Raw genomic sequence first — 14528 nt, forward strand, 5'->3', positions numbered from 1 at the left:
CAGAACGAGGAAAACGCGACGAAGAGAGCTGCAAAATGTCATTGTTTCAGTCTCTCTACTCCCAATATTTTTACAGGATATTCTTTTTATCCAAGTATTTTTCCCCAATAGCTATATAAATGGCTTGAGAAGGACCAGTCAGCCCGTCGAGGGGGAACTATTCACAATGAGGAAAACGCGATGAAGAGAGCGGCAAAATGTCATTGTTTCTGTCTCTTTACTTCAGTATTTTTACAGGATATTCTTTTTACCCAAGTACTTTCCCCAATTGCTAAATAAATGGCATGGTCATGACAAATAACAATCTTGTGCTAAATGGAATATAAAATAATAAAAATCCATTTATTCAAGACGAAATGGCAAAATTACTCCATAATCGTCAAAACAGTCGACTTCACCTTTACTGTCACACCTCCCGAACGATATTTTATGACACCTAAATCGGACATATGTAATTTCCCTTCCCCGGCTTCGGAGAATGTAAACAGACCAGAAGGAGTGACAGCTAGCCGACATGCTAACCCGAACCGAGGGATGTTTCAAAGTCTTCGAAGTGGAAAATCACACATAACTAGCCTGGATTATTTGACATGACGACCCGGTTGTCGAGTTTCTTTGCGGATCGGCAAACCGCCCGGCGGAGAGCAATTTACAGTTCGTTCCCTGGAGGAGGGTGGCTGGAGTTGTTGTGTAGCTAACGCGCTAACAGCTAACTGCTAATGAGCATGAGGATAGCTTTTTAAATGCCTATCAATGATCAAACGTAAGTAGTCCTTTATTTAAATGAATTTTATAGTGTTTACTTTGTAATCACTGTATTCGTATTTGACATAATACAAAACAAGATGTTTACTCACTTCCTTGTAAGTCCAATGGTCCCACAGTAAATATCCACGGTGAATGGGAACCTTTTGAAACTCCAAAAAGGCGCATACGCCTCTCCCGCATACAGAATGATTTTTCTGCAGCCGTTTGGCTGGCGTGATGCAAAAAATAAAAGTATTAATCCACAAAATCAGCTGAATCCTTCGTCCTCATACACAACAGTACACTGTATAGTGAAGAGAACGTCTTCTACCGTACATGTCACAGCGCCCTCCTCCTCAGACCTCAGACCGAAGCCGGAAGTCACTCATTTTCATGGCGCGGGATTCAAAAAACTAAATAAATATAGCGATCGCTTCCACACACATCCAAGCGGTCCATATCATTCAGGGGCATAAAATACCGCGTGTATTATGAAATAAACATGCTTTTTCGTGTCACAGGCACTTTATAGTAATGATTATTGACCTGTCTGTCCAAAATGCCAAGTACTGTATTTATTCCCCCAATTATACCAGTCGTAAAGCATAATTTATGATTTATGATAACACTAGCAGGTTTAATTCTTTTTTTTTTCTAGAGCTGCTGCATATAATTAATATTTTTTGTTTGTAAGATGTATACGTTGAAAGTTTGCACTTAAATTACTTATCTCTTGTGTTAAAAACACCAGGAAATACAGTAATTGAATTACTGCACTTTATTGTTGTCTGTCACTGGAGTTTTATTTTCAATTCCATCCAAAAAAATGACGGTCAGATAGTAAGCCAGATTTTTTTTTTCATAAAAAAATAAAACATAACATTGGTATTAAATATTGTTTGTATTTTGCTATATTAGAAATGTGGTCTTTTTATATGTTTAAAATACTGTACAAACACGCACAACAAATGTTTACTATCGTATCGTTTTCACTATCGAACCGTGTCGTTCTTGCAATGTATCGAATCGAATCGCTCGGCCTTAAAAATATCGTTTTTTAATCGAATCGTGACCTGTATCTAGATACATATCGTATCGGCTTCATGCCAGAGATTCCCAACCCTAGTTTCCAGATTGCTATGTTTGTAATTGCGATGTTTGTTTACCGCTTTTCCTCTTACTGCGAAGAGGGAGGAAGTTACATCGGCCGCTGCTATGATATTTAAGTCATCAGCCATCTGCTGTGACCCGGGAATTCAACGCCTGCTTTCACGCACACTGCTTCCAATGTCAGCCGACACGGGAAATTGTTTTCACACACAACTGCTGCACGGTTAAGTCCTGCGATATTCCCGTTGTTTTGGAGTATGTGATAGGGGCTCAATTTATATCCAGATACTTTAGGTTGCAGTTTATGGGTCATGCGAAGGCAGTGGACCTGCTTAAACATTTCGGTTTGCCTTTCGAATTAATGTGAATTTCGCCGTTTTAACTCAAGAGTTAGCCATGTTCACTGGGGTCTTGGCAGGTGCACTAGCGGCTAGCCTGTTACAGAAGATGGCTGATCTGAGTCTTGTCCTCCTCCTCTTTTTGTCCATAATTATTGTGTGCGTGTGTGTGTTTAAAAAAATTCTGACAGACTTTATAATGTTATTTTAAATGTATCTTCAATATATGTGCATTCTTTTGTCAAACACACTTAGTAATTGAGGTTCAATTTGATGTTCAGTGCTTTATTTATTTAATATGATGCAATATGATTTAAATAATGGGTGCCAGAAAAATATTAATTTTCAGTTGAAATTGGCATTAAAAAAGGTCTTAAAAGTCTTGAATTTAGATTTATCAATTCTGGGGGGACCCTGTATATATAAAAATATATATCATAAACAGTATGTAATACATTATATACGTGTTTATATATAAACTACAATATAAAATTTGTTACTTTTCCTTGTGCAAAACAGGCCATAAAATCAAAACTATATTCATTTTTTTAGTCTTTGATTCCTCAGAAGCCCTACCAGTGGCAGTTCTTCTTTGGGTGGAGACAAAGGCCCACATCGCATGTCTCACACATCGAGGCAGTGCTCTGCAGAGTTGGCGCCCCATGCTGGCTCTCTGCGATTTCGGTCTATGACCCCACTGGAATCTCCACAGTCCTCTCCAGGACATAGGTCAGGTAGAAGATGAGTACTTTTTCCATTGCTCTTTTAATAGCACATACACAGTATATCTGTTCCTCATCACAACACAAACTGTAGCAAAGTAGTAGCAGGGGAAAGAGTGGCTAGAAATTTCTTGCCGGAACTCCCTGACATGACGGTCGCCACGGAGCCAGAATTTTTATGGGGGAGTCGGGGGCAAACCTTGGAAAACCGCTGAAATGTAGATAAAACTACTTTTGGCACAGTTATTCCTATAACACAAACACAGTTTCATTCATAATTGTATTTTTTTTTTCAATGATTTGCAAAAATAAAAGTTAACTGAACAAGCAGTAACCCCAACCTCCATCTCCTAAATCTCCATCTCCTAAATTATCCCCACACATTTACTAAATGCAAAACCTCAATTTTAACTACTTAAGAACATTGGATGTTCATTAAAATAGCGTACCATACGTAACATGTCACCTTTGCTCATTAATATTCATGACATTAACAACTGTTGCTGGAAGGGGGGCAAACTTGCATTTGTCCCTCATGCTAGATGTTGCATGTTGTTTTTGTTGTTATACAAAATTTTACGATAGTATTGTTTCCTACATACCCTTATGATATTGGTTGGTTTATTTTTATATTTGTTTCTGCCTTTGTAGTTCTTTGTTTTATGAATTCTCTACACAGTGTATTTTTCTTCTTAAAAGCGTTTTGTAATCCCTTCGTGAACCATTTTTGTACTTTTGTTTTCTGCTGTACCGTTGTATTGGACAGTTTATATCATATAATGATGTGAATAAATGAAAAAAATATTTCACATACACAGTCGATGTCAATTCCATTACGTACATTTTCCCAATTTTGTGCCAATAAATCCTTTTTAAATGAGTTACTCACTCGCCTGTACTTGACATTCTGCTCTGGCTACTTTCTTAGCTGGGTGCCAATATAAACTGTAAAAACTGCGAGGTGATGACTAATATTGTGAATTAACAGTCCGCTTACTGGATTACTTTCAGTATCATTGGTATTATTATCTATTAAGGTAGCACTGTGGGTTGTGATTCGACTCAGTCTGGTGCTCTATATATACATCTGATTATGACATTTTTGCTTTTTTCATCATCCAATTCAATTTTTATACATTCCAACAGGTTATCAACCACAGTTGTCATACTTTCTATAACTTTGTAGTTCAAATTTTTATCCACATACAAGGCGACACTTCCTCCACTCTTATTCTTTCGGTTTAAACAGTTCAATTCATAACCATCCAATTCAAAATCCATGCCTTTATCTGCTTTGAGCCATGTTGATGATATGGCAATTATTTTGAATGGTTTTATAAATTGATTCTCATATTACTGAAGTTAGGATATATATACTTCCGCTATACTTCTGCTGTATTACTGATAATTTATTGTTCATTTTAATGGTAGCGTTGTACTGTTTCTCCATGTAATAGCAGTAGTTGATGTTGGTAGTAAAAAAGAAATTATTGTATGGATATGTCGCATTGTGCCCTGCAATTGGCTGGCAACCAATTCAGAGTGTACCCTGCCTACCCTGTTAGCTGGGATAGGCTCCAGCACCATGGTGTGCATATGTATGGGTTCAGATGATACACCGTTCGATTCAAACCTTTTTTTCTCAAAAACTACTTAAATAACATTTTGAAAACTTTAAGAATAAATGTCCGGATTATATTAACAAATTTAAATTGCATTATTTGAACAAAAATTATATTAACATACACAAGAAATACAAACTTGTTAATCATCTCTTAAGTATCTAGGAATGCAAAAAAGTAAACATTTGTCTTAATACCACTCAAAATTGTCTGTATAAATGAATTAAATACAACAACAAAAAATCTTCTTGGTCAGGGAATAACATAAATAAAGGACGAAGGATTCCCATTCAAAAAAAAAAAAACAGAATAACATATAGGGGGGAGGCCGTAGAATCTCACTACCTGATCTTTCCAAAGGAAAGACCAGGTAATAAAAATGAAGCTTTCCTTTGGGTAAAACATGACTGCTCATTACCACAAACAAAAGTCAACACATGCTAACTACTAAGCTACATTCGCAACTACTGCTAATCAGTATGTGTAATGTCTGAGTAAGACTAAACAATTATGTTCAATTTGACTGCAATTCTGTTTTGCGTCACAGCTGAGACATCATTAGCTTTGCTAAATGGTAGTTATACAACGATAAAGAAATGGGAAACATTCATCTACTACAAGCAACACAAAATGCAAGTGTTCCAAGTTTATTGTTTACAGGTGGAAACACTGTTAGGCAAAGGAAGACAATTTGATGTGCGACAGCAACTTACTGTAAGTTGATGGACATATATCGAGACTACGTGCATTCAACTTTTTACACGTGCTGCCTAAAGTTGTGGGTGACTGATGATGGAAGGTTCGAGTTATGCTCCACCTACGTTATTATTTTTCTAATAATTTTATGAATTGTGGATTATTGACCTGTTTCGCACAGGAGCGAGTGTTGTCTAACACCACTTACTTCAGCCAAACTTCATGTAGTTCTGCCTAAGTTGTAAGTCTGTAGCTGAAAATGTCAAAGATGGCACCGCCCATGTTTCGCTCAGGAAACTTGTCTGTACTGCTATCAGATGAGACATATGCAAACAAACACAAACCTTTCAGCTGCTTGCTGGCCAGGCACAGAAACAGCAGACTTATGAGAGTTTCTCCGGGGCCCAGGCAAGGTTTTCTTTTTTTATTTTAATGAATATTTTGGAGAAGCCTTGTCAGATAGATGCAGGTGGGAGTACAGCTTTAATATGTGGGCGATTTCATGTGTTGACAATCCTGTGACAGTTCAATTCAGGCTAACAAAAACAGCTAGAACATCCACTACCTCCCAACCAGGCACTTATCTTTGGTCACATCAACTATGCTGGCAAAAAAAGCACACAAAAACATCCTTACAAAACTTCAATAAAAGAAGAGATGAATTCATCAGAGTGTCTGTGATCAAATGCAAGTTAACCTGAGCCGATGCCCGAAGCCCACTTGAGTCCATGTCACCCAATGATCTCTTAACAGTGCTGCGAACAGAGCTGTAAGAGACACCGCGGTCAGATGTGGCCTCCTGGAGGAAGAAATGGAGGGCTGTGGTCTTAAATAAGACAGTGAAAGGTTACATCATAAGAAAAGTTTGATTGCAATTACACATACACAAAAAGGTTAACCATAAACAACAAATATGGATAGATTATTAATAAAATGTAATTCATGTAAATAAATGAATTGACCAATCCAACATTATAAACTGGGTTAAACTATTTGTTATCCCATTTATAAGCAGCTATGTATTGAATAACAATCATTTTATTTCGTGGTTTTCATGAATCTCAATGATGCTTTAGAAGGATCGAAACACAATCATAAAAATAAAATATTAAAATGAAACAAGCAAGGAATTAGAAGGTAAATTTGTGTATACTGTAACGCATGGCAGGGCAGGATGAGTGCATAAAAGGTAAAAAAGGGAGCAGACGTCCACTTATGCACTTTTAATAGACAAAAATAATAAATCCAGCTCAACCACTCGTCATTCGGGAGTGCAACGGACCATGCACACATGATCACACTTGACTCCCCAAAAAGTAGGTAGCAAATGATGAAGAAAGTGAACATACAACATAAAGAGGCGCCACCGTGTGAGGTGGATGTCCTAAGGAACAAAGAGGATCACAGAAGTGACCGTTACAATACGAATCACATAAGAGAAGAAGACAGAAACACAATAGTGAAAATGATAAAGTACTATTACATTAAAAGCAGATCAGACCAGATGGGATTTTGGAGAGATATAAAGGGAAAGAGAATTCAAATAAAACGGTTGCTGCTCTTGAGGTGACGTTAAAGGGCTAGTTCGTTGGAAGGACTAATCGTAAACAGGATGGTGTGCCGATCGGAGTACAGGTAGAAACGTGACATGAATCCACTGCTGAATTCAAATGGATTTAATTTGCCTTACATTCACCCAAATCTTCCTTGATGTGCAAAAAATGAGGAATTGTAACTCCACGGGGCATAAGCTATGAGATCAATCTGTAAACAATCCACCAAAAAAGGATTGAGCTAAAATACGATCATAAATTTCAATTTAATCAGGAAAATACAGTTAAGTGTTCACATTCACTAACCGGCAAACACTGTGTTATGACTGAATTCGCTTATGGACGAATGCTGTCATCTAGCGGTCGTAATGGGAAACTACCGTACACAGCAAATAATACAGATCATGCAACATCAACATTATATATGCATCGCGAAGGCATAAAAAATAAATACAGTGCACATATACAACTCCATTAGCGACCGTTAGTGATAACGACCGATGCTAATATGCTAACGAATTCGCAAACGTAAATCTTCCATAAAAGTGTCTGAATGTAAAGTCAAGTGCTTCGATAATGATGAACAGCCCTTCTCTTCCGCAATCGGAACACGCTCGTGATTGGCTGCGCAGATTTTGACTTGCTTGGCTCTAATCTCGTGATTGGCTGTGCGATGTTGAGTCGCTTGCAGAAGCCGCTCTCCCGATTGGCTTTTTATAGGAGAAAGAGATCAAAGAAATAGACATAAAGAAGATAAAGACTCGCCATTTTTTCCTCTTTTCTCGACGACGCCTCCAGCATTGTGGTCTAAAAAATCATTAGCTAATCTTCGTCTCAGCATTCAGAAATCAAGAGGGAAAATGTCCGCGAGACCGTTCCAGGAGCATCTTTGTGGAGTGAAAGAGGAGCCCCCACGTCGCCGACACTCGACTGTGTGCAAACTAATGCACGCTTAAGTTCTTCACCACAGACTGGAAGGTACAAGATTAGTATATTGTACATGACAGATCGCGCTGAGTAGAATTTAATTAATCTTATTAAAAAAGTCAAAAGTGCACAAAATCATAGGCGGAGTTTGACTTATGGGGCGCGGGGTGGGGGGGGGGCACAGCATGTTGATGACCCCGAAACGCATTGTCAGCAGTGTTGGGCACGTTACTTTAAAAAAGTAATTAGTTACATTACTCACTACTTCTTCCAAAAAGTAACTGAGTTAGGAACTGAATTGCTCTATAGTAAACGTAACTAGTTACCAGGGAAAGTAACTATTTCCGTTACTTTAAAAAGAACTTGTTGTATGTCAAAGAATTTGAAATTTTCTGAGCAGTATTCGAGTCAGTGGAATAGAGAAGAACAGACAGGTAGTTAACGTGTTAGGTGCTTCGGCAGATTTGAATTGCATACCACAGATGTCGACAGAAGTTTTGCCCCGGGACATAAATTACACATTACATGCAGGTTCTTTCCTTTAATTTCGAAAAACTTGAAATAGTGTCTGTATCTCCACCTCTTAAAGGACAATTTTTCTTCTGAATGCTCTGCCATCCCGACCCTGTGCATCTGTTTTGCGTGTGTGTGTTTGCCGCACGCGCTGTTCCGGTTTGCTTGTGAAATCACCGGCTCTGATTGGCTTACCACGACACATGACTCTAACCCTCAGCCAATCACAATCACTTCCATCGCATCTCTCGAGGGGCTGCATTTGCTAACACACCAGCAACGTCAACGATCCCGCCGCGATAACGCACCAGTGACGCTCAGCGTCAATTTCCATAGGACGCGTTTCACGAGCAGCGCGTCTGTGGTGCGGCTCGATCGGTTCACGCGAGGATTGCAAGATCGCGCGAGAATAGCGGGTATTTAAAGGTAATAAAACAACAACACTTTGCCTTTCAGACCCCGCGTATTGGCCAGCTTTCTTTTTGAAAGAAAGAAGAAAAAAGAAGTCATGTGCTAAAGCAAAAAGCAATCCCAATGACAAAGAATTTAACATGTATTTTACAAATTAAATGCCTCAATCATTTTTTTTCTTAGTAACATTTTTCTATGCTTTATTGATGTTTTTTCTCAAGTTAAAGCACCACGCAGAAATTAATAAATTTAATTGTGTAGCAGGATTTGTGTATTATTCGTATTAATTACGGGTGTTTTAGCTCACTTCAATTTATTTATATTGTAAGTTACGATTGCATATTATTTTGAAAATCGTCAGGATCCACCATATTTTTACACGAGTGACTTCCGGCCTGCCCGATCATGCCTAGTAGTATTGATGCAGGGGGGCCGCGTCTCGCATCAAAAAACAAACTCTGCTGTTCTTTTTGCGTGCGTCGCGTTTAGCGCTTCTGGGACGCGTCTAACACGCTGACGCACTGCGACTGGTGTGCATTGGCTGATTTGACTTTAACGGCCACGTTCCGAAGCGTAATTGCGGCGAGATCGTTGACGCGACGTTCACTTTGCTGGTGTGTTACCGGCGTTAGGTAGACTCGTTTCCCGACAATTCACGTCACCTTCAAAGCGTCTGCCGTCCTCAAGATGGAAGCAGAATTATTGCTGGCTGACAGTGGGAGATGGGAACGTGGCTAGCATCAGGTGCAGCAAACACAGAAACGTTACCAAACTTTGGAAAGCATTGTCTAATTGAATGAGCAGGGACAAACAGCTTGGAGTCAGAAGTACGTGCGCTATTCTCAAACCTGAACGCACCCCAAGTCTTGGATGACAAATCAACAGAGCAGAGAGTCAACTTGACACGGCTGGTAGTTTCTTCAATTTATTCAGAGTAAGTAACGGTAATTCATTAGATTACCCCGTTACTGAAAAAATAACGCCGTTACGTAACGGCGTTATTTATAACGGCGTTACTCCCAACACTGATTGTCAGCAATAAAATTAACTTATAATAATAAGTTGAAAATGAGCGGTTTTTTTTGTTTCCCATCATTCTTGACGGGAATTCTAAATCAGGCTGCTTAGGCAATACTTTTCGCCAAGATCGTCATCCATTGAATTTGGTACGCCCACTGGTGTCATGCCAATGCAGTTACCCCAGTCAAAAAATGTATCCCCTGGGTGGGGCCATATGGAGGTAGATTTGTGTCTTTATTATTCAATCAAACAAAAGTTGCTTGAATAAAAAAAGTTGCTTTAATCAAATATATTTTCAACCCAAAAAAAGTTGCTTCAATCAAAAAAAAAAAAAAATCAAAGAAAAATGGCTTTCACGTGCTTTTTTTCTTGTCTTTATTATTCAATCAAAAAATAAGCTTAAAAAATATATTAGGGCTGTCAAAATTATCGCGTTAACGCGCGGTAATTAATTTTTTAAATTAATCACGTTAAAATATTTGACGCAATTAACGCACATGTCCCGCTCAGACAGTATTCTGCCTTTTGGTAAGTTTTACAGCAAGGCTTTTTGTGCTGCAGCACAACAGCGAACTCTTGTGGTCGCTTTGCGACATGGTTTATTCTTTTCTTGCCAGTTCATATGGCTGCACGACGTCTCGGGCTGACGCCTATGTTGTAATGTTGTGCTTCTATGATCCTTGGACAAGATTTGTCCGTAAGTATGGTTGTTGTAAAGAATGTACATATTATGTTAGTAAGCGAAATGTTATATTTTTTGTATGAGACGCTTTTTGTTTATGTTTAGTGAACCTGTATAGCGTGCTAAGCTAACGTTGTTGCTAATGCAATGCTTGTGTACTTTTTTTTTGTAGTTTTATGACGGTCTAAAGAGGACAATGGTTTGAGGCTATCTTATTAATAAATCAGATGAAAAAGGAAGAAGTCTGATTATTAAGGCGTCGTTCACTAGCTGTCTAGCTTTGGAAAAAGTAGACGCTTCGGAGTGAGGACAGCATAGACAGATTTAAATGACAGTAGAGTGAAATGCCCACTACAGTCCTTATGTACCGTATGTTGAATGTACAGTGGGGAGAACCAAGTATTTGATCGTTCTCCCCACTGTATATATCCATCTTGTGTCTTATCTTTCCATTCCAACAATTTATTTTACAGAATATATATAATTTACAGAAAAATATAGCATATTTTATAGATGGTTTGAATTGCGATTAATTGCGATTAATTACGAAAAATTTTAATCGTTTGACAGCCCTAAAAAATATATATAGTTTTAAAAGAAATATCACTTCAATCGAAAAAAAAAATTTCAATCATAGAAAAAGTTTTTGAATGCGAAAAAATATTTGAGATTGAAAAATTTGCTTTTGAACACTTAATTTTTCATTGAAAAAGTTTACTTTTTTGTGTTTGGGCCATTATAAGGGTAGGACATTTGTGTCTCAGTCATTCAATCCCTCAAAAAGTTGCTTCGACAAAAAAAAAAAATAATAACAATAATCAAAGAAAAAAATCATTTAAAAAATAAAATTGCCCTCCCCTAATATTTTTTTAAAAATGAAAATCATATGCAAAGCAAATGACTGTCTAAGTTGCTAGTCACATGATCTGGTGAAAAATAATTTTGACCCATTGTAAAAAAAATTTTTTTTTCATTTCATCCATTTTTGTTGCAGTTTTATTGCTTTACAATTTTTACATATGTAGGAAAGTCAATTACATGCATTGACACTTTTCAGCCACCAAGGGGGGCTGCCCCCCCCCTTAAAATCCGCTTATGCACAAAATTGATCAATTTTACTCATTTGGAGGTCTTAGTTTTTACCACCTGACCTACATTGCCGCCCAAGGCATTTTTCATCAAGAACTTTTTTAACTTGGCATTAAACAACATTTAGTACCGGTATTGGTCTGGGTTATATTTTAAGATTTTAAGAAGTACAATAATGGAGTGTAAATCAACATAGTGAGGGTAACGATGGTAAGTAGATATCAAAATATAGGTACTTTAATTTTTTTAACTATAAGCCGCTACTTTTTCCCTCAATTTGAATCCTGTGACTTATAGTCCAGTTATTTGTTAATTTATTGGGTGAAGAGGTAACATTTTATTTGACAGCGGCGTCATAAGAAGACCGTCATATTAATGGCATGACACTATCATGGGCATTAATGAATACATATGACAGATGTCATTAAGTGTTATCTGGCAATTTAGATAACTACTCTAACTTTTACATCCATTCAAAAGTGAGATCATTTGTCGGATGACGCAAAATGATATTTGATTTATTTTGATTTGATATATGATATTTTATTCTTGTGCTGGTAGGTTTCAGAAGATATTTTGTTGCTGAGCAGCACGAGCCAGAATCTTCTGGCGTTAAAGAGGATGTTGAGCTCCCCCAAGTCAAAGAAGAGGAGGACCCAGAGCCCTGTCAACAGAAGCAACTTTCAATCAAAAAGGATGAGGAAGAGCTGCCATGCGTTAAAAAGGAGGAAGTGGAGGAGCATATAACTAGGTCAAATGGTGAGCCCTGGAAGAGTGAAAATGGTCCGAGTGAGGCTGGCAGAGGGGCGGAGCCTCCAAGCGGCTGCAGCAGCAGCTCAACAGAAGGATTGCTGGCAGACATTTTCATCGCTCCATCAAACAGAAGTGGCACCACATCACACTCACCTTACAGTGATGATGGTCATAAGAAATCTCACAGTGATGACAAACTCTGCAAATGCTCTCAGTGTGGGAAAACCTTTCCTATCAAGCAAACTTGTTTCGCGCATATGAGGAGGCACACTGTCGAAAAGCCTTTTGCCTGCTTAGTTTGTGGTCAAAGATTCAGTCACAAGAGCAACTTAAAACGACACACAAGAACCCACACTGGCGAAAAACCTTTATCCTGCTCAGTTTGTGGACAAGGATTCAGTCACAAGAGCAACTTAAAACGACACACAAGAACCCTCACTAGCGAAAAACCTTTTTCCTGCTCAGTTTGTGGACAAGGATTCATTTGCAAGAGCACCTTAAAACGACACACAAGAACCCACACTGGCGAAAAACCCTTTCCCTGCTCAGTTTGTGGTCAAGGATTCTCTCAAAAGAAACACAAATTCACGAAAGAACCCACACTGTCAAAAAACCTTTTTCCTGCTCAGTTTGTGGTCAAAGATTCAGTCAGAAGAGCAACTTGAAACAACACATAAGAACCCACACTGGCGAAAAACCTTTTTACTGCTCAGTCTGTGGTCAAGGATTCTCTCAAAATCAACACTTACAAATTCACGAAAGAACCCACACTGTCAAAAAACCTTTTTCCTGCTCAGTTTGTGGTCAAAGATTCAGTCAGAAGAGCAACTTGAAACAACACATAAGACCCACACTGGCGAAAAACCTTTTTCCTGCTCAGTTTGTGGTCAAGGATTCAGTCATAAGAGTACCTTAAAAGTACACATAAGAACCCACACTGGCGAAAAACCTTTTTCCTGCTCAGTTTGTGGTCAAAGATTCAGTCAGAAGAGCAACTTGAAACAACACATAAGAACCCACACTGGCGAAAAACCTTTTTCCTGCTCAGTTTGTGGTCAAGGATTCTCTCAAAAGCAACACTTACAAAGCCACTTAAGAACCCACACTGGCGAAAAACCTTTTTCCTGCTCAGTTTGTGGTCAAGGATTCTCTCAAAAGCAACACTTACAAAGTCACGGAAGAACCCACTCTGGCGAAAAACCTTTTTCCTGCTCAGTTTGTGATCATAGATTTGCTCTAAAGGGAACTCTAACAAAACACATAAGAACCCACACTGGAGATAAACCTTTTTCCTGCTCAGTTTGTGGTCAAAGATTCACTCAGAAGGATTGAATGAAAAGACTTGTGTGTTGCTGTGAGAATCAGTAGCCAATGACTGTTTTGCCTGTCAACCATGCTGGCTTCATCACATTTTGCACGCCGGTTAGGTTAGGGTTGGAGGTTACGTTCGTATTCGTGGTACACTTTATTTTTGTGATTGCATTTTTGTTTGGACTTTGCCATTTTGTGTTTTACCTTTTCTGGCCATCAATGTCTTTCCCTTGGTTCTCTCGCTGAATGGCATTACTTGTATCACAATCTCCCATTCAAAGTACACTTTTCACATTTAATATTTGAAAATGCAGACCCCAAATTAAAAAAAATTAAAATCATTCATGAATATTGTCATTAAATAAACATGGAAATTTAGAATACATTGTTCAATACTGGAAAAAAAAATACTGGCTCACAAATGAGTTTTTTGTGTGGGGTTATTGTAAATAGAACTTTTTTTTCTATTACTACTCGTGACTGACGGGTTATGAGGCCCCCCCCCCCAAAAAAAATGAAGAACAAGAAAAAAGGACTATGACAGTAAAGTCGTGTTTTTACAATAAGATTTTTTTTCCTTTTTCTTGTAGCAAGTCAAGTTTTGGTATATCATTTTTGTTAAAAATAAATATCTAAATAAATAAAACACAGAATCATTTCTGTACTTAATTTTGCAGATTCTATATGTTTTGTGTTGAAAATGTTTTTGTCTGTTAATAATAAATTCTACACAAACTTCCTAGTCTGTGTTGGATCCATTTTGTACGGCTAGCCGTTTCATTACAAAGTTGTAAATGACCTTGTTCATAATTTTACGTGTTTGTTATTTATTTCCGTTTTTTAGAGTTAATGATTTTATTTTGAAAGGGCAAAGGAAGGCATTCACATTCACTGCTCAACTTTCACCGTGTACAGACGCACTCTGAGCTCCTGAAGCACTCTCTTATCTTAACCGATAAACGCTCGGGGCCAGCAAGCTCGACTCCCAGTATGGCTCCAAAGAATTTGAAACCTGGAGACTTGGATGAAATAAA

The 14528-nt window shown here is 38.1% G+C and overlaps 1 pseudogene; it reads left to right on the forward strand.

The window, feature by feature from the left end:
• The first annotated feature begins 7545 nt into the window (after window positions 1-7545).
• On the forward strand, window positions 7546-14082 carry LOC130928563 (gastrula zinc finger protein XlCGF7.1-like; annotated as a pseudogene).
• The last annotated feature ends 446 nt before the right edge of the window (window positions 14083-14528 follow it).

This window comes from Corythoichthys intestinalis, chromosome 13 (genome assembly GCF_030265065.1).
Source record: "Corythoichthys intestinalis isolate RoL2023-P3 chromosome 13, ASM3026506v1, whole genome shotgun sequence".
Taxonomy (NCBI): domain Eukaryota; kingdom Metazoa; phylum Chordata; class Actinopteri; order Syngnathiformes; family Syngnathidae; genus Corythoichthys; species Corythoichthys intestinalis.